General features: G+C 41.9%; 1 protein-coding gene across 1 annotated transcript in view; it reads right to left on the minus strand.

Annotated features, from left to right (window-relative positions):
- The window catches only part of LOC126248515 (uncharacterized), a 166,880-nt gene that overhangs the window by 55,388 nt on the left and 90,315 nt on the right, over window positions 1-21,177 (minus strand). The window lies entirely within an intron of this gene.

The following is a 21,177-nucleotide window of genomic DNA, read 5'->3' on the forward strand; positions in this document are numbered from 1 at the left end:
CTACACAGTTTCCTGAGAATGTTTTAGATCCTCAGTGGCACAAACAGAGGAGCAGTTGAGTGACCTCTAAACGCTTTCCTCATTGTGAAGGCGCTTTGTACGTTTTCCACATAGCAGAAAAGAATTTTCGGAGTGAGTCCGTAATAATATAATTGAGGAGAGCAAACATAATACATTCTAAGACAAAAACAAGACACACCACGGAGGAGCTATACAATCTGGTCACAATCTGATATTCATACAAGTATCGGCGGAAAACGCCACATTGTAAACTTTGGCGGCCGATGAATGAATCTGTGACGCTGCAGCGTGTAACTGGCAAGCATAGTAAACAGGGGACATGTCGATATCAGGGCATAAATTCGTTGCGAATTTCACTCCATGTATTGAGTTCGACAGCAACTCTATCTCGCAGACAGGCGCGTGGACAATATACGTAGGTGTCAGCATTGGAGAGAGGTCGTGTAGTTGGGTCCAAAGAAGCCAGTTGGAGTAATTGGCGAATCGCTCAAAATTTGAATAGTAGTGATGCCACTGTTCGACAATGTTGGAGGAATGAGTCAACTATGGCCGAACACCACGTTGAGAAGGATGCGGTCGAGCAACAGACGCAATACAACGTGAGGGCCGAGCAATCGTAAGAGAGGCACTCAGGAGCCCTGATTCATCATTAGCATCGATCCGACGCTCAGCTGGTGCTTCAGTGATCATAAAGAGCACTAATAGGCGCCTCACAGAAATGGAGCAGAGCTCACGGTGCTTCTTGCCGGACTAACATTGACCTCTGTATACCAACAAGCCTGTCTGCAGCGATGTCGAGCACACTCGAACTGGAACTTCATTGACTGGAGTAGAAGTATCTCCAGTGATGAGACCCGTTTCGAACTGAGCCCCGATGACCAACGAAGACACCCTGGACAGTCGTCGGATATCTACCTGACGGTCGCCCGCTATAATGTCCGACAGCCAGGAGTGATGCTCCGGGATGCCATGTCATTTCACGGTAGGTTTCGTTGTCATCCTTGGAGCCCTCACAGCACAGCGGCACGTCGACGATATTCTACGTCCACTTTTGTTGCTCTTCATGGCAGGCCACCCTGAACTTACATTTCAGAAAAGGTAATCCACGCTCACACATGACGAGATTTTCTACTGCCTATCTTCATGCACGCCAAACCCTACCCTGCCGCACCTTGGCCAGCAAGGTCGCCGGATACAGAGGAAAATCGAGCGGTAGCGCCATACTTTAATTCTCTCACCATTGCAGATATGACTCGCATAGATATTAGTTTCAGTGTTACTGAGAGCCAGCTGAAATCACGAAAACTCGACAAAGTACCGGGACCAATGAAATTCCTATCAGATTCTATACCGAATTTGTTGTAGTTTGCCCTCTCTTAATCAAAATACAACGTAGATCCATCAAACAAAAATTTTTGGAACAATATAGCAGGTGACAACCGTCAACAAGAAGGGCAGCAGATGTGATCCATGAAACTGCCATTTCATGTGCTTGACATCCATTAGCTGTAGAAGCTTAGATCGTATTCCGAGTTCAAACGTAACAAAGTATCTAGAACATAATAACCTGCTCCATATGAACCAGCACGGATTCCGAAAGCATCGATCAAGTGAAACACAAATCTCGCTTTACCCACGACATCCTGAAAGCCACCGATCAATGCAGTATTTCTTGACTTACGAAAAGTGTTTGACTGAGTACCACACATAGCTTGTTACTGAAAGTGCATTCGTCTTGGGAATCAAACAAAATTAGCGACTAGATTGAGAATCTCTTGGTAGGAAAGACGCGGTCTATTATGTTAAACGGAGAGATATCGACAGGTATACACGTAACTTCAGATGTGCCCCAGAGAAGTGTGTTGGGATCCTTGTTGATCACGTTCTATGTTACCGACCCTGCAGTCAATATTAATCGTAACATCAGACTTTTCGCAGATGATGCAGCTGTCTAAAATGACTTACCGTTTGAAAATATCTGTACAAATATTCAGTTACATTCTGTAAATCTGTCCACTTCAAAAGCGGGCCGGAGTGGCTGAGCGGTTCTAGGCGCTACAGTCTGGAACCGCGTGACCGCAACGGTCGCAGGTTCAAATCCTGCCTCGGGCATGGAAGTATGTGATGTCCTTAGGTTAGTTAGGTTTAAGTAGTTCTAAGTTCTAGGGGACTGATGACCTCAGCAGTTAAGTCCCATAGTGCTCAGAGCCATTTTCCACTTCAAAAAACGAAGAAACTACAGTATCAATGAATCACAATTTGAACTTGTCAACTCTATCCATATTGTGACAATTTGTTAGGGTATAAAATGGAACCACCGTTTCCATTCATCCGTAATTAAGTAACGTGGCAGATTCGGCACTTTGGTAGGACACTGGGGACTTATATCAGACTTCATTTCTTTAGTATAACACTGGAAAATTATATCAGACTTCGTTGTTTGGTAGAACATTGGAAAATTATGTCACTCTACAAAATAGATTGCTTACCAAGCACTCGAACGACCCGTCCTAGAATACTGTCGAAATGTGTAGCGGTAGGACCTGTACCAAACAGAACTAAGACGGAATGACGAACATGAGACAAACATGGGCAGCACGAACGATTGTTTGATCCAGCACGATTTGCTTGATCCATGGGAAAGCTTCAAACAGATGCTGAAAACATTGACCTGGCAGACGCCTCAAGATAGAAGCAAAATATACCGTGCAGGCCTGTAATGTCCGGATTACTCATTGAGAAACGGCGGCAGGTTATTCAGTTGTGTTGCTTTTTTCAGTTCTCTTTCAGATATTCTTTGGTCTGCCTTGGAGAGATCGTAGGCACGTTTCTTTATTACAGGCCTGACCTGGTAGCCCCATGTAATCTCAATGGAAAAATAGGCCCACGGATGTAAATATTGCAGTCTACGAGCGCTTGAATTTAATAGCTAGTACCAATAATTGCTGACTGATACTTTAAACACATTACGAACTGAGGTCGTCAGCGAAAGGGACGTGATATCTAAATTTAATTAGTACTTAGCAACCGGTCTTGGACAGTACTCATACTGCACATTCTGGTGCTCGCATAGTCTACTGACCTCTATTCTTTGGATTATTTAATGATCATTAAAGGATTTTCTTTCGGGGATTTTGAGGTTGGAATGACTACACGAGGCAAACGTATTTCATCTTAAATAATATCTTAACTTATTTAACTTGGGAAAAGGCAAGTGACATCATGAATAAGCAAGACTTTCGGGCTGCTTGCAATATGCACCCGTATTTTACGCTCTTACGATTCATTTAAACACATTTTCGCACGAAACTGAGTAGGAAAACGTGTTGAAAGTTGGGAGCGGCAATTTGTCTATCTGCTTGGACTGACAAACGTTCATACACAAGCCTTACCAAATGGGACCGAGGCAGAAAACTTTAACTAGAAGCAACTAGATTGAAAAGTCAGGTAGTTCAGGCAACGAACAGGATACAACGGTTGTAGTTATATGCGTGAAGCGCGCCAAAAGGGTCACTAGATGTAAATGTCGTGTGACTAGGGCCTCCCTTCGGGTAGACCGTTCGCCGGGTGCAAGTCTTTCGATTTGACGCCACTTCGGCGGCTTGCGCGTCGATGGGGATGAAATGATGATGATTGGGACAACACAACACCCAGCCCCTGAGCGGAGAAAATCTCCGATCCACCCGGGAATCGAACCTGGGCTCTTAAGATTGACATTCTGTTGCGCTGACCACTCAGCTATCGGGTGCGGACAAAATGATCAATTGTTTGACTAGTGTTGCCGCTTTCGTGTTCTATCGCAGGCGAGGGAGGGAAATAACTGCAGATTGTTAGCAGTTCAAGTGATTGAGAGACGACATACGTGTTGGTGAAGCCCAACTTACACTCTTACATCGACCGAAACGAAGATTCGTAAAAATGTTCAATAAACGCATTTAATGCTGACTAAATTGGTGAGACACTGCAATAATTTAATAATGACTAACGGCAGTCACCCTGTATTGAAACCAATGTGGAAGCATTTTCCGTTACGCATCCGATTCCCACCATGTCAGCCGAATACAGCACAAAGTCATGCGCAAGATAAAACGCACTAAAATTTCGGACAGAGATTTACCGTGCGGAGGTTCAAATCACACGACCCAATTTATTACGCGTCTCTTGACCATGGTGAAGGTAGGTGTAAGCGTGAGAAGAACACGTACACTCACTGTAACGCACAAAACACGTCATGCTACACAGAAAGAAAAGTTCATAAAAGCTGCTTAGATAGGTTGCACAATTCGCCACGCGATAATTAACACGAATTATACGCGAAATGATGATAGAAAGGCACAATCTGATGAATTTAATGAGGAGAAACTATCGCAGTTGAGCGTCAGATTGTCTCGCATAAGGTAAGCCATACCACTTCAGTTGCAAAGTCCCTATTTCAAAAAGCTGATAAAATTGTGACCCCTGTCCTACCTCATCAACAATAGTAAACCTGATAAAGGGGGAAATAATTAGGCGTAGCTACTAAATAAGCCATTCTAATACCTTTTACCCTATCATTAGACATAGGCATTCTGAGAGACGTCTGGTCGCTTATCCGTCTTTTGGAACAGCGTCCAAGACGGCAGGCACAGACGACCTCTCCCTGCCCAGAACAAGTGGTGGGAGAAACCGCCGAGCCAATCCCCACAACCAACGGCTCCTCACCAAACTTTAGCTTATCTTTGATTTTAATACCCAGCTCATGTTCTTTGCCTTACCCAGATAAAAGTTAAAATGGTTCAAAAGTGACATTCCCCCGGCACTTTTGACTCGTCTGATACCACATTAAAAACTACTCATGCTTTACCTCACGCTATAGGAAACGACAGAGAGAGGAAGAAAGGACACACGACTTGCATAATAGGAAATAAGAGAAACCATATATAGTCCACAGTCACGCTGCTGTACCACTCACAGTAGTCTGAATGGGTTGAAATGCCAGAGTACAATCACTTCTTGTTGTCGTTGTGGTCTTCAGTCCTGAGACTGGTTTGATGCAGCTCTCCATGCTACTCTATCCTGTGCAAGCTTCTTCATCTCCCAGTACCTACTGCAACCTACATCCTTCTGAATCTGCTTAGTGTATTCATCTCTTGGTCTCTCTCTACGATTTTTACCCTCCACGCTGCCCTCCAATACTAAATTGGTGATCCCTTGATGCCTCAGAACATGTCCTACCAACCGGTCCCTTCTTCTGGTCAAGTTGTGCCACAAACTCCTCTTCTCCCCAATCCTATTCAGTACCTCCTCATTAGTTATGTGATCTACCCATCTAATCTTCAGCATTCTTCTGTAGCACCACATTTCGAAAGCTTCTATTCTCTTCTTGTCCAAACTATTTACCGTCCATGTTTCACTTCCATACATGGCTACACTCCATACAAATACTTTCAGAAATGACTTCCTGACACTTAAATCTATACTCGATGTTAACAAATTTCTCTTCTTCAGAAACGCTTTCCTTGCCATTGCCAGTCTACATTTTATATCCTCTCTACTTCGACCATCATCAGTTATTTTACTCCCCAAATACCAAACCTCATTTACTACTTTAAGTGTCTCATTTCCTAATCTAATACCCTCAACATCACCCGGCTTAATTCGACTACATTCCATTATCCTCGTTTTGCTTTTGTTGATGTTCATCTTATATCCTCCTTTCAAGACACTGTCCATTCCGTTCAACTGCTCTTCCAAGTCCTTTGCTGTCTCTGACAGAATTACAATGTCATCGGCGGACCTCAAAGATTTTATTTCTTCTCCATGGATTTTAATACCTACTCCGAATTTTTCTTTTGTTTCCTTTACTGCTTGCTCAATATACAGATTGAATAACATCGGGGAGAGGCTACAACCCTGTCTTACTCCCTTCCCAACCACTGCTTCCCTTTCATGTCCCTCGACTCTTATAACTGCCATCTGGTTTCTGTACAAATTGTAAATAGCCTTTCGCTCCCTGTATTTTACTCCTGCCACCTTTAGAATGTGAAAGAGAGTATTCCAGTCAACATTGTCAAAAGCTTTCTCTAAGTCTACAAATGCTAGAAACGTAGGTTTGCCTTTCCTTAATCTTTCTTCTAAGATAAGTCGTAAGGTCAGCATTGCCTCACGTGTTCCAGTATTTCTACGGAATCCAAACTGATCTTCCCCGAGGTCGGCTTCTACTAGTTTTTCCATTCGTCTGTAAAGAATTCGTGTTAGTATTTTGCAGCTGTGGCTTATTAAACTGATTGTTCGGTAATTCTCACATCTGTCAACACCTGCTTTCTTTGGGATTGGAATTATTATATTCTTCCTGAAGTCTGAGGGTATTTCGCCTGTTTCATACATCTTGCTCACCAGATGGTAGAGTTTTGTCAGGACTGGCTCTCCCAAGGCCGTCAGTAGTTCCAATGGAATGTTGTCTACTCCCGGGGCCTTGTTTCGACTCAGGTCTTTCAGTGCTCTGTCAAACTCTTCACGCAGTATCATATCTCCCATTTCATCTTCATCTACATCATCTTCCATTTCCATAATATTGTCCTCAAGTACATCGCCCTTGTATACACCCTCTATACACTCCTTCCACCTTTCTGCTTTCCCTTCTTTGCTTAGAATTGGGTTTCCATCTGAGCTCTTGATGTTCATACAAGTGGTTCTCTTTTCTCCAAAGGTCTCTTTAATTTTCCTGTAGGCAGTATCTATCTTACCCCTAGTGAGATAAGCCTCTACATCCTTACATTTGTCCTCTAGCCATCCCTGCTTAGCCATTTTGCACTTCCTGTCGATCTCATTTTTGAGACGTTTGTATTCCTTTTTGCCTGGTTCATTTACTGCATTTTTATATTTTCTTCTTTCATCAATTAAATTCAATATTTCTTTTGTTACCCAAGGATTTCTACTAGCCCTCGTCTTTTTACCTACTTGATCCTCTGCTGCCTTCACTACTTCATCCCTCAAAGCTACCCATTCTTCTTCTACTGTATTTCTTTCCCCCATTCCTGTCAATTGTTCCCTTATGCTCTCCCTGAAACTCTGTACAACCTCTGGTTCTTTCGGTTTATCCAGGTCCCATCTCCATAAATTCCCACCTTTTTGCAGTTTCTTCAGTTTTAATCTACAGGTCATAACCAATAGATTGTGGTCAGAGTCCACATCTGCCCTTGGAAATGTCTTACAATTTAAAACCTGGTTCCTAAATCTCTGTCTTACTATTATATAATCTATCTGATACCTTTTAGTATCTCCAGGGTTCTTCCATGTATACAACCTTCTATCACCTAACCATCCGCAAAACCGAATTTAGACCAAGAGCAGTAAAAAACTTGTGGACACTGCATAACCAGGTACTAAAATGCCGTTCTGAACTATGGAATGTTACCGATGTGCCGTTCCAAGCCTACTTACAAATTTTCAAGAACCACGTTTAAATGATGAGTCTAGGAATTTACTACTTCCCTCTTCGTAGTGTTACCGTAGAAACCGAGACGACAAGGTTAGACTTGTTACAGCGGCCACAGACGCGTTCAAACTGTCTTTTCTCGCGCGTTCCAAACATGAATGGAACGGGAAGAAACAGCAATGACGGGTACATTGGGAAGTATTCTTCCATTCCCCCCACAGTGGTTTGTGTGAGAAAAGTAATGAGGCTGACAACACTCCGAGCGATCTGCAACGCTGTGTTGTTTTACTTGTGCAAATCGGAGTGTTCCTCTCTCCCAAATGCTCAGTCCGAGTTTCAGCTCTGTACACCCATCATCACGTGATTTTTGAGAGCGCCATCAGTGATGCTGTGTTTTTGTTCTGTGTTTCGAAAATGGAACAGCCAGATTTAGAGCACTGTTATGCCTTTAACTTTTGTGTTAAACTTTGTGGCCTTTGAAAAGTTGAAAAAGGCCTAACGGGAACATTTCATATCGCGAGCACAAGATTTTCGCAGGCACAGAAGGCTGGAGGGCCGAGAAGACGTTTAAGATGAACCTCACTCAGGGAGACCTGAAACTTCAAAATCCGACGAAAACGTCGAACGTGTGCATGCTGTTGTGAGATTGTTCCCCTACGGTAAACTGTCAACCAAGTGTTTTACAAAGGTGTCCTTGAAACGCTCAGGAAAAGGGTGAATCGAGTGAGACAACTGGGTGCTGCATCATGACAACTCCACACCTCATAAGGCCACTTCCATCGCGGAAATCTGACCTCAAAAGGCATTCCTGTTCTTCCACAGCCCCCTGTTCACCTGATCTGAGTCCTTGTGACTTTTTCCTTTGCCGAAATTGAAATTTTTTAAAAAGGGCCTCATTTTGGAACTCTGGAGAAGCTTTAAAAGAATGTGACGGACATGTTGAAGACACTATCAGCTGAAGCCTTTGAGCGTTGCTACCAACAGCGTGTAACGAATCAGGGTTGCCCACTGCTATCCTGTTTTGGTTTTACACTCCTTCAGTAACATAGTTAACATAGTTAAGCAATGAACTTTTATTTTTTTATTTTTTTTAGATTAGATTAGATTAGATTAGATTAGATTAGATTAATACTAGTTCCATGGATCATGAATACGATATTTCGTAATGATGTGGAACGAGTCGAATTTTCCAATACATGACATAATTAGGTTAATTTAACAACATACTTAAGTTAATATAACAACTTTATTTTTTTGTGTTTTTTGTTTTTCTTTATTTTTTATTTTTATTTTTTTAATATTTTTTCTTTTTTTCTTAATTTATATCTAAAAATTCCTCTATGGAGTAGAAGGAGTTGTCATTCAGAAATTCTTTTAATTTCTTCTTAAATACTTGTTGGTTATCTGTCAGACTTTTGATACTATTTGGTAAGTGACCAAAGACTTTAGTGCCAGTATAATTCACCCCTTTCTGTGCCAAAGTTAGATTTAATCTTGAATAGTGAAGATCATCCTTTCTCCTAGTATTGTAGTTATGCACACTGCTATTACTTTTGAATTGGGTTTGGTTGTTAATAACAAATTTCATAAGAGAGTATATATACTGAGAAGCTACTGTGAATATCCCTAGATCCTTAAATAAATGTCTGCAGGATGATCTTGGGTGGACTCCAGCTATTATTCTGATTACACGCTTTTGTGCAATAAATACTTTATTCCTCAGTGATGAATTACCCCAAAATATGATGCCATATGAAAGCAATGAGTGAAAATAGGCGTAGTAAGCTAATTTACTAAGATGTTTATCACCAAAATTTGCAATGACCCTTATTGCATAAGTAGCTGAACCCAAACGTTTCAGCAGATCATCAATGTGTTTCTTCCAATTTAATCTCTCATCAATGGACACACCTAAAAATTTTGAATATTCTACGTTACCTATATGCTTCTGATTAAGGTCGATATTTATTAATGGCGTCATACCATTTACTGTACGGAACTGTACATACTGTGTCTTATCAAAATTCAGTGAGAGTCCGTTTACAAGGAACCACTTAGTAATTTTCTGAAAGACATTATTGACAATTTCATCAGTTAATTCTTGTTTTTCAGGTGTGATTACTATACTTGTATCATCAGCAAAGCGAACTAACTTTGCCTCTTCATGAATATATAATGGCAAGTCATTAATATATAATAAGAACAACAAAGGACCCAAGACTGACCATTGTGGAACCCCATTCTTGATAGTTCCCCAGTTTGAGGAATGTGCTGATATTTGGTTATTTCAACTTTCTGCGCTCTTCCAGTTAGGTACGAATTAAACCATTTGTGCACTGTCCCACTCATGCCACAATACTTGAGCTTGTCTAGCAGAATTTCATGATTTACACAATCAAAAGCCTTTGAGAGATCACAAAAACTCCCAATGGGTGGTGTTCGGTTATTCAGATCATTCAAAATTTTACTGGTGAAAGCATATATGGCATTTTCTGTTGAAAAACCTTTCTGAAAACCAAACTGACATTTTGTTAGTACTTCATTTTTACAGATATGTGAAGCTACTCTTGAATACATTACTTTCTCAAAAATTTTGGATAAAGCTGTTAGAAGGGAGATTGGACGGTAATTGTTGACATCAGATCTATCCCCCTTTTTATGCAAAGGTATAACAATAGCATATTTCAGTCTATCAGGGAAAATGCCCTGTTCCAGAGAGCTATTACACAGGTGGCTGAGAATCTTACTTATCTGTTGAGAACAAGCTTTTAGTATTTTGCTGGAAATGCCATCAATTCCATGTGAGTTTTTGCTTTTAAGCAAGTTTATTATTTTCCTAATTTCAAAGGGAGAAGTGGGTGAGATTTCAATTGTATCAAATTGCATAGGTATGGCCTCTTCCATTAACAGCCTAGCATCTTCTAATGAACACCTGGATCCTACTATATCCACAACATTTAGAAAATGATTATTAAAAATATTTTCAACTTCTGACTTTTTGTTCGTAAAGTTTTCATTCAATTTGATGGTAATACTGTCTTCCTCTGCTCTTGGTTGACCTGTTTCTCTTTTAATAATATTCCAAATTGTTTTAATTTTATTATCAGAGTTGCTGATTTCAGACATGATACACATACTCCTGGATTTTTTAATAACTTTTCTTAATATAACACAGTAGTTTTTATAATTTTTGATAGTTACTGGGTCACTACTCTTTCTTGCTGTCAGATACATTTCCCTTTTGCGGTTACAAGATATTTTTATACCCTTAGTAAGCCATGGTTTCTTACAAGGTTTCTTACGAGTATATTTAACTATTTTCTTGGGGAAGCAGTTTTCAAATGCATTTACAAAAATGTCTTGAAATACATTATATTTTAAATTGGCATCAGGTTCACGGTACACCTCATCCCAGTCTAACTGCTGTAGGCTTTCCCTGAAATTTGCAATTGTTAAATCGTTGACTGAACGTACCACTTTGGAGGACTGTTTAGTATTGCAGAATGGAGCTATGTCATATATTGTAACTAGCTGTGCACCATGATCAGAAAGACCATTCTCAACAGGCTGAGCATTTATCTGGTTAAACTTATCTTGGTCTATAAAGAAGTTATCTATCAGTGAGCTGCTATCCTTTACCACCCGAGTAGGAAAATCAATAACGGGTGTCAAATTGAAAGAACCGAGTAATACTTCAAGGTCATTTTTCCTATTACCCTCTTTCAGAGAATCTACATTGAAGTCCCCACAAATAATAATTTCACTACTCAGATTCCGACTACAGATTCTGTGGCCTTCAGCCTCATAGCACAGAATTCAGAAATAGTTAAAAAAATTCCCCTAGTAAAATCTATTATTTTAGTACATTCTAATGTCTATTCTGAAAGTAATGAGCTAATTAGTTTTACTGGAAATCCATCCTATTAAAAGTTATGAACAATGACGTATATTGTGCAATACATATTAAGTAAAATTCGAGTGAGCTAAAAGTTCGAATTCAGCTATAAGACTGCATCCAAAAGAAAGCCTAAATTTTACTGATTCCAGCAAAGTGTTTAAACTAACCTAAAGTCTATTAGTTAAATAGATATTAAGACTTAAAATCTGTAGCCTGTATGACTTTCAGTGCCAATAGTGACCAAACCACTAAATAATTCCGAGATCTGTTTCGATACTTTTGCTACCTTTATTTTTCTACGTAAAATGACTCCAGTCTCAACTTTGTAAGTGCATTAATTAAGAATTAAGTAAATTTGAAAAAGTAAAATTATTGTTCAAGAGGGCTGCCATGGTTATAAGTCGGGATTTCCCACTGCGGATGCATAAGTTAGTTCCGCGTATTTAAACTGATACAGCTAACTCATGTTATTTAAGTAATAAAACCCAATAGTTAACTTCAAAAACCAATTAGAAAGGATCATTTTGACCCTGGGAAATTATAAACTATAATTTATTAACAGAAATAGTCAAATATTCAAGCACTCGTCTATATAAGGTCCGAGCTGGTGCAGTTCTCAGTTAGTTCTCGGTCAGATTCCCATGGAGCAAAAGTGCGGCAAGTCGGTTAATTTTTCCGGTCGGTACCAAAAAACTGTGATTGTGAACAGTGTTAAAGACTGGAAGTTTTTGACCTACCTAATGTGACAATTAAGTGTAAGAGGCCTGGTCACATAAATATTGTGTGTGTGAGTGATAACAAATAAATCGCACTGTGGTTGTCATAAATAATGAACAATGAATACAGTCTTGACTTTTGATTTTGGAAAACTTAATCTAGGATCCTGGCTTCTTAATTTCAGTGTGATTTAGGTGAGACGGACGCAGCTACCGGGAAGACAATATTGAATAAGCAAAGCGAGGTAGGTCGGGAACACTGCGCACTATTTACTGGGTAAGGAAATGTTTCAATACATCCGGTTGTGACGTGAACTGTAAGTGGCACTAATACAAGGAAACAGCCCGGCACGTTACAAGCGGGAGCGACTCCACCGGTGTATGCCTGCAGAAGGCAACTACTTTGAAAGAGACAATATTGTTGTTTAAAAAAATAAGAACTTTAGTAGATAAGAAATCAATTCCACTACTTTACTCACACATTTCATATGTATAGATGCAGATGCAGATATAGATGTAGCACGTGGAATGTGCGTCGCACGCAATTCTGCAGGGGAAGTAATACAAGAAAAGCAGTTACTTCCTTATATCCATTAAAAGCGGAAACTTCAACTCCTGTTGACTTGGACCTCACATCGTATTGAGCCAACTGCTGTTGAAGCGCTGTATGACCGATCCTCACTTTGCTGGCTTTTCGAATGGAACGTTCTCTGCGAGAGACGAAATCGTCAGGTCCTAATGTTCAGCTGTGGGCCGTTGAGGATCCCCATGCCACAGTTGTGAGGAAACATCAACACAGACTTGTAGAGGACTTGTCGGTAGCTACAGGTAACTTGCGAATCCACCAACGCTTCGCAATTTCTAAATATGTCTAGCAATCAGATACGTCCTAATTTTCTCCTCACTTCTCTCTGTCCATCACTTACTCCCACTTTCCCCCATCCCCTTTTTCTCTCTCTCTATCTCCTCCTCTCCCTTCTCTCCGTCCATCTCCTCCTTCCCACACTCTATGTCCATTTCCTCTCTCTCTCTCTCTCTCTCTCTCTCTCTCTCTCTCTCTCTCTCTCTCTCTCTCTCTCTCTCTCTCTGACCATTTCCTCCCTCCACCCACTCTGTCTCCTCTTGCTCCCTTCTGTCTGACTTCATAGTTTATTGTTACTGGAATTGTTACTGCAAACAATGGGGGAAGAGATTTCTCTAATGGTGAACATGCCCTGCTATCTTAGTTAAAACTGACTGCGAGAAAAAAAAAAAAAAAGAAAAACGAAACCGCACACTTTCGAAGTACAGAATAGCATTTTCTTTCTCGCAGTTGGGTTTAACAGAAAACTTATGCATTGTTACTTAAAATAAATTTAGCCTACGTCCATTTGAATGTTCGTTAGAGTATCGTGTAGAAAGTTTTAAGTAAATCAGTCAACTTTTCGAGATTTCGAGATGTTTTTAAAAATGTAGGTTATGTCCTAAACAACGTTTATTAGAGTATCATGTAAATAGCCGGCCGAGACACAAGCAGCAACCGGGAAGTAACCGATTTTGTGACTGACCAGGAGCGAATTTTATAATTTCGTCTGAGTGCCTTAATAGTTTAGTTTCTCGAGTTTCTGCGTGTTTATTTAATATGTAATATCCACAGTTCTCGCGTTTTCGATTGCGTCGGAAAGTAAACCGATTTTGTGACATATTACCAGTTCCTAATGAGGGGCGAATTATTTAGCTTCGGTAGTTAGGTAGTTAGGTTTCTGAATCCCTTCGTATTAATCTAATTTATTGGACACGGTTCCTGAGGTTTCGTCTGGGTCTACAGAAGAGTTGGGCGGCACGTGCCGATATTCCGTTAATCTGCATAGTTTAGTTTTCCATGGTCTTTAGTATGGACAGGGACTGCGATTGTTGTGTGCGGATGCGAGCCGAGTTGGTGACACTTCGCTCTCAGCTTCAGGCTGTGATGGCTTCGGTTACACAGCTTGAGGCTGCAGTGGATGGGCACCACTGTTGTGGGCCGGCCGTGGGGATCCAACGGACGTCCAGCACGTCAGAGTCTTCCGACCGGTCCTCAACGGTGGCCAACCCAGTTACTGCTCGCCCAGTTACTGCTCACCTGTGGTCGAGTGGGAGGTCGCCCTGGGGCGAAGCAGGCGGCGAAAGACTTCCCAGGCGGCCGCACGTAAGGCCTCTCCCCGGTTTGTCTGACAAACAGGTTCCAGGTGCTGTCTGTGGCCAGATGCTGTCGCCTGTCCTGTTTCAGGGGAAACCTCTCAGCCTCCAAGATACGGACAATCACAGAGATTGGGAGCTCCAACGTTAAGAGCCTTATGGGGCCGCTTAAGGACATGGCTGCCAAGAAGGGGAAAAAAACCAATGTGCACTCCTTGTGCATACCGGGTGGAGTTATCAGATGTGGAACGGGTCCTTCCGGATGCCAAGAAGGGCATAAGGTGCAGCCAACTGCAGGTGGTTGCTCACGTCGGTACCAAGGATGTGTGTCACTTTGGAGCAGAAGAGATTCTCTCAGGTTTCGAGCGGTTAACGGAAGTGCTTGCAAGATGAAAGCAGAACTGACCATTTGCAGCACAGTCGATAGGACCGATTGCGGACCTCTGGTACAGATCCGAGAGGAGGGTCCGAATCAGAGGTTCAGAAGGTTCTGCTACCGTGTAGCCTGCAGATTCCTCGACCTGCGCCACAGCGTGGTTGGCTTCCGGGCTCCGCTGAATAGGTCAGGTGTCCACTATACGCAGGAGGCGGCTACACGAGTAGCAGGGTCTGTGTGGCGAGCACTGGGCGGTTTTTTTAGGTTAGAGTGCCTCGAGGAAACACAAGAAGGGCTTCAGTCACAAAGAGTGCAGGCCGAACACTGGAAGAACGTTGATACGGGAACCATCGGCATAACAGTTGTAAATTGTCGTGGCTGTGTTGGGAAAGTACCAGAGCTCCAAGCGCTAATAGAAATCACTGATGCTCAAATCGTTATAAGCACTGAAAGCTGGCTAAAGCCGGAGATAAGCTCAGCCGAAACTTTGCGAAGAACCTATCGGTGTTCCTAAAGGATAGGCTCAACACGGTTGGCAGTGGCGTGTTTGTTGCGATTAGAAGCAGTTTATCCTGTCGCGAAACTGAAATAGATACTTCCTGTGAGTTAGTATGGGCAGAGGTCATTGTTGGCATGCGGAATAAAATAATAATTGGATCCTTTTACCAACCTCCCAGTTCAGATGATACAGTTGCTGAAAGGTTCAAAGAAAACTTGAGTTTGATTTCAAACACGTACCCGACTGATACGATTGTAGTTGGTGGTGACTTAATTTACCCTTGACATGTTGGCGAAAATACATGTTTAATTCCGGAAGTACGCATAAAACATCATCCGAAATTGTCCTATCCGCATTCTCTGAAAATTATTACGAGCAGTTACTTCGTGAGCCCACGCGAATAGCAAGCGGTTGTGAAAACACGCTTAACCTCTTAGCAACAAACAATCCTGACTTAATAACGAGCATGAAAACGGATGGGTTGTCGTAGCGATATTGAATATTGTAGCCCCCAAAACCTCCACAAATAAACGAAAATACACCTATCCAAAAAAGCAGATAAAAATTCACTTGACGCCTTCCTGAGAGACAATCTCCACTCCTTCCAAATTAATAATGTAAGTGTAGACCAGATGTGGCTTGAATTCAAAGTAATAGTATCGGCAGCAGTTGAGAGATTTATACCAAATAAATTAACAAACGACGGAGCTGATCCTCCTTGGTACACAAAACGTGTTATAACACTGTTGCAGAAACAACGACACAAACATGCCAAATTTAAACATACGCAAAATCCCCAATATTGGGGATCTTTTACAGAAGCTTGAAATTTAGCGCGGACTTCAATGGGAGATGCTTATAACAGTTTCGACAGCGAAACTTTGCCTTGGAACCTGGCAGAAAATCCAAAGAGATTCTGGTCGTTTGTGAAGTATGTTAGCGGCAAGAAACAGTCAATGCCTTCTCTGCGCGATTGCAATGGAGACACTATCGAAGACAGTGCTGCCAAAGCAGAGTTACTAAACACAGCCTTCCGAAATGCCTTCACAAAAGAAGACGAAGTAAATATTCCACAACTCGAATCGAGAACAGCTGCCAACATGAGTAACGAGAAGTAAATATCCTCGGAGTAGTGAAGCAACTTAAATCACTTAACAAAAGCAAGTCTTCTGGTCCATACTGGATACCAATTAGGTTCCTTTCAGAGTATGCTGATGCATTGGCTCTATACTTAACAGCCATATACAACTGTTCGCTCGACGAAAGATTCGTACCCGAAGACTGGAAAGTTACACAGGTCACACCAACATTCAAGAAAGTTAGTGGGAGTAATCCACTTAATTACAGACACATATCATTAACGTCGATATGCAGCAGGATTCTGGAACATATATTGTGTTCGAACATACCTCGAAGAAAACGGTATTTGATACACAGTCAACATGGGTTTCGAAAACATCGTTCTTGTGAAACACAACTAGCTCTTTATTCACATGAAGTGTTGTGAGTTATTGACAGGGGATTTCAGATTGATTCCATATTTCTGGATTTCTTGAAGGCTTTTGACAATGTACCACACAAGCGGCTTGTAGTGAAATTGCGTGCTTATGGAATATCGTCTCAGTTACGTGACTGGATTTGTGATTTCCTGTTAAAGAGGTCACAGTTCGTAGTAACTGACATAAAGTCTTCGAGTAAAACAGAAGTGATTTCTGGCTTTCCCCAAGGTAGTGTTATAGGCCCTTTGCTGTACCTTATGTATATAAACGATTTGGGAGACAATCTGAGCAGCCGTCTTCGGTTGTTTGGAGATGACGCTGTCGTTTATCGACAAATGAAGTCATCAGAAGATCAAAACAAATTGCAAAACGATTTAGAAAAGACATCGGAATGGTGCGAAAATTGGCAGTTGATCCTAAATAAGGAAAACTGTGAGGTCATCCACGTGAGTGCTAAAAGGAATTCGTTAAACTTCGGTTACACGATAAATCAATCAAATCTAAAGGCCCTAAACTCAATTAAATACCTAGGAATTACAATTACGAAAAACTTAAATTGGAAGGAACACATAGAAAATGATGTGGGGAAGGCTTACCAATGACTGCGTTTTATTGGCAGGACACTTACAAAATGTAACGGATCTACTAAGGAGACTGCCTACACTACGCTTGTCCGTCCTCTTTTAGAATACTGCTGCGCGGTGTGGGATCCTTTCCAGATAGGACTGACGGAGTACATGGAAAAGGTTCAATGAAGGGCAACACGTTTTGCATTATCGCGAAATATGCGGGAGAGTGTCACTGAAATGATACAGGATTTGGGCTGGAAATCATTAAAAGAAAGGCGTTTTTCGTTGCGACGGAATCTTCTCACGAAATTCCAGTCACCAACTTTCTCCTCCGAATGCGAAAATATTTTGTTGACACCGACCTACGTAGGAAGAAACGATCACGAGAATTTTGGTGACGAAGTTTCCCTTTATAAATTACATAAATATTTATGTATCACATAATATTCAAAAAAGTATTTAGTGTGTGTGGGTCCTAAAGTTTACCATAGTATCGTGTAAAAATGTGAAGTTAACCGGTCAAGAGCTTATCGACAGTTTTGGTAACGAAGTTTTGCCTTTGTATCTTATGTCCATGTTCATTAGACCTTCGCGTAAAACAGAAGGAAATTGGTTCAGAACTTTTTGAGATTTTTGATAGCATCAGTTTGTCTTTATATAGTAGCAGAGAGGACTAATAAATATGTAGTATCCACCTGCTGCCCCTTTGTTGCACTGGGGAGCATTTGTTTTCTGAGCGACACATCCACCAGTTTGCTCAGAAGGTTTCCCACTTGATCTTTATTCACGAACGTGGTTTCATCATGATGGGTCCAGAACTCACTTCGTCCATCTCAGTTGTGCCTCAGACGTTCCATGGCAGCTGAGCGTATTGAGGAGGTCCTGTTTCGCGGGCAGTCCGCTCACCTGATCTGAACCTTCTTCATTTCTTCTTGACGGCTCTTGTGGGAAGTCTAGTTTATGACAAGGCTGTCCAAACTGAAGATCATCCAGAAAGAACTGTAGTCGCCCGTCAGATTGTTGGAGCAACGCAACTTTTGTTACAACGGGCACGAGAGAACTTGGTGCGATGGTATCACTCCTGCACAGAAGTTGGCTGACGCCGTTAGAACGACTCTTATGAATGTAGCGCCTGGTTGGATTTGTGGAGAGAGCTCCATTTATTACAACTATGTTACCACTGGGATTCTTGTCATCGTCAGCCGACGAAGTGTAGATAATGTTCTTGTTTTCAGCTTATAGCTTTAGACTGTCTGTTTCCGATTCAGGGTTCCTATCTCCGTCCACAACGTTCCTGAATTTCTGTCATGGTAGTCACAGAAACGATGTGTATTTTGTAAGATCCCAGCAAAATGTGCGGGTGCACTTGAATTTCCAATGAACTATTCAGATTTGAGTAAATCAGCGGAATGATGTAAGTACGGATTTGTATAGCAAATCTGATATTTATGTGCTATGTTCACGGAACGATCTATGGAAAGAAAGATAAGCTGCGGTCGCTGAGATTATACAAAGAAGAAAGACAGAGGTTTAACATGTTGTAGACGAAGAGGGCGAGCACAACCTCGGACTAGGGAATGCTATGGAAGGAATCCGACCGTGTCCGTTTATGATGAACACTCCCGGAATTTGCGAGATACGATTTAGTGAAACCGCGGAAAATCTAGAATGAATGGCCGACCGGGAATCTGAACGACTGTCCTCTTGGGGGTTCGACATCGGGAGGGGAAGCGAAGTCTTGAGGTTAGTATAGAGGCAGCGTTGCTCCTTAACAAGTACGTGACCCCACTTCCCTCCCTGCTTGTTACCACCGTAATCAGCAACAAGAATGCGAGACCAGAGCGCTGGGGTGACGGGTCGGAAAGGGGGAAAGGGGGAGACTAAAGAGCACGATCTTCTCTACGGAGGTGCTGCAGCTAGCCGCTTCGCACAAACTGTCACAGGTCCAGCTGTATGAGTAAGAGAAGAATGAAAGTATTTCGCATTTCAGTGGGGCTCGATTCCTCCAAGGCGCTACGGGAGAACCGAAGCTGTTGATGCACAGGGTGACCTACGGAAAACTGGCGATTTTTGACTGACTGGTTCATAGCTGTCAGTGGAGGGACGGTCACGGCATTTATGTCACGCTGTGTCCGTCATTTCAGCAGCAATGGAACAATGGACGACAGAGCATCGTGCGTTTGCTTACGATGTCTTTCTGTCACTGGAACAAGGCGGATATTTCGCCGTCATTTTAATGACACACCTCCACGTTGCACTACAGTCCTATGATGGGCTACAGTTTCCATAACAACAGGAAATGTCTTACGAGGAAGTCTCCAGGTCCCGAAGAAAAAATTAAGGTGAAAGAGGCAGTAATCAGATGTCGGAGACGCTCCGCTCTACAATAGGTACACTTTGTATGGATTAGCCGTGAGACTGCGAGAAAATCTTACGTGTGGATTTGAAAATCCACCCGTATAAATGGTTCAAATGGCTCTGAGCACTATGGGACTTAACATCTACGGTCATCAGTCCCCTAGAACTTAGAACTACTTAAACCTAACTAACCTAAGGACAACACACAACACCCAGTCATCACGAGGCAGAGAAAATCCCTGACCCCGCCGGAAATCGAACACGGGAACCCCGGCGCGGGAAGCGAGAACGCTACCGCACGACCACGAGCTGCGGACCCACCCGTATAAAATGCCGCTTTGATGACATAATTAACCGCAAGTGACCACATAAATGAAACATAAAATGTTGCCGGCCGGAGTGGCCGAGCGGTTCTAGGCGCTACAGTCTGGAACAGCGCGACCGCTACGGTCGCAGGTTCGAATCCTGCCTCGGGCATGGATGTGTGTGATGTCCTTAGGTTAGTTAGTTTTAAGTAGTTCTAAGTTCTAGGGGACTGATGACCTCAGAAGTTAAGTCCCATAGTGCTCAGAGCCATTTGAACCATAAAATGTTAACATTTCATTTTGTACAAATGAAAGAATTTGTTCTTAAAAACGAGCAGACCACTATTCACATGAAATCCGCCTATTTACTGCATGTCACACTGTACCGAGTAGCAGCAGAAAAGACGTTAATGACATATGTAACACAAAAATTGCGATTGTACCAGAGGATAGCAAGTTGGGAGGTTCTCCTCAGAATCGGGGATCAGAGGAACATGTGGAAAATATTACCGGGAAGGAAGGACAGGATGACGGGATAGGTGCTAAGACAATCTGGAATATTTTCCATGTCTAGAAGAACGTATTCAATATAGTCAGCTGGAGTGCCATGCTGCTCAGATTTTAAAATATGTTGTTACAGACTGTGAAGATACAGGGTTAGTAAAGGAGATGTACACAAAGCAAAAATTGACAGAGTTGGGGTGAGGATACAGAAGAGACGAGCATTGTAAGGGGTGTAACGCATAAATGTTCACTGCCACCGAAGCTGTTCAACATATGTGAAAACGAGCTGACAGGGAAGGCTACAGAGGACGCTGCAGACGTTGTAATTGAAGGAGAAAGATTAAAAACCGCAAAATATGAGGATGGTCAAGTAGTGCTGATGGAATCAGAAGAGGAGCTGTAGCAAATGAACAGTACTGAAAGAAGGGGCCGGGAATACGAAATGAAAGTAAATAGAGGGAAGACAAAAGGAGTGAGAATAAGCAAGAAGGAAACGACAGTTAACAAATTCTTAGACCGAAAAAAGATAGCACAAGTAGAATCGTGTCTGTACTTGGGAAGTTTAATGACATGGAATGGAATCTGTACACAAAAAATAAGGAGTATATCTGTGGGAATGACAGCATTCGAAAAAGTGAAGCAGTTGCTAACAGCTAAAAGAGTTTCAATGGATCCGAGAAAAAAATTTGATAAATGTTTTGTCTGAAAAGTACTGACACACTGTAGTGAATCATGGATAGTTAACAAGGAAAAAAAAAAGATTTTTAGCGGGTTTTGAAATGTGTCTATGGAGAAGAATGGTGAAGATGAAGGAGACTGACATACTTAAGAATTAAGAAGTAATGAAGAAAATCGGCG

The sequence above is a fragment of the Schistocerca nitens genome, chromosome 1 (genome assembly GCF_023898315.1).
Source record: "Schistocerca nitens isolate TAMUIC-IGC-003100 chromosome 1, iqSchNite1.1, whole genome shotgun sequence".
NCBI lineage: Eukaryota > Metazoa > Arthropoda > Insecta > Orthoptera > Acrididae > Schistocerca > Schistocerca nitens.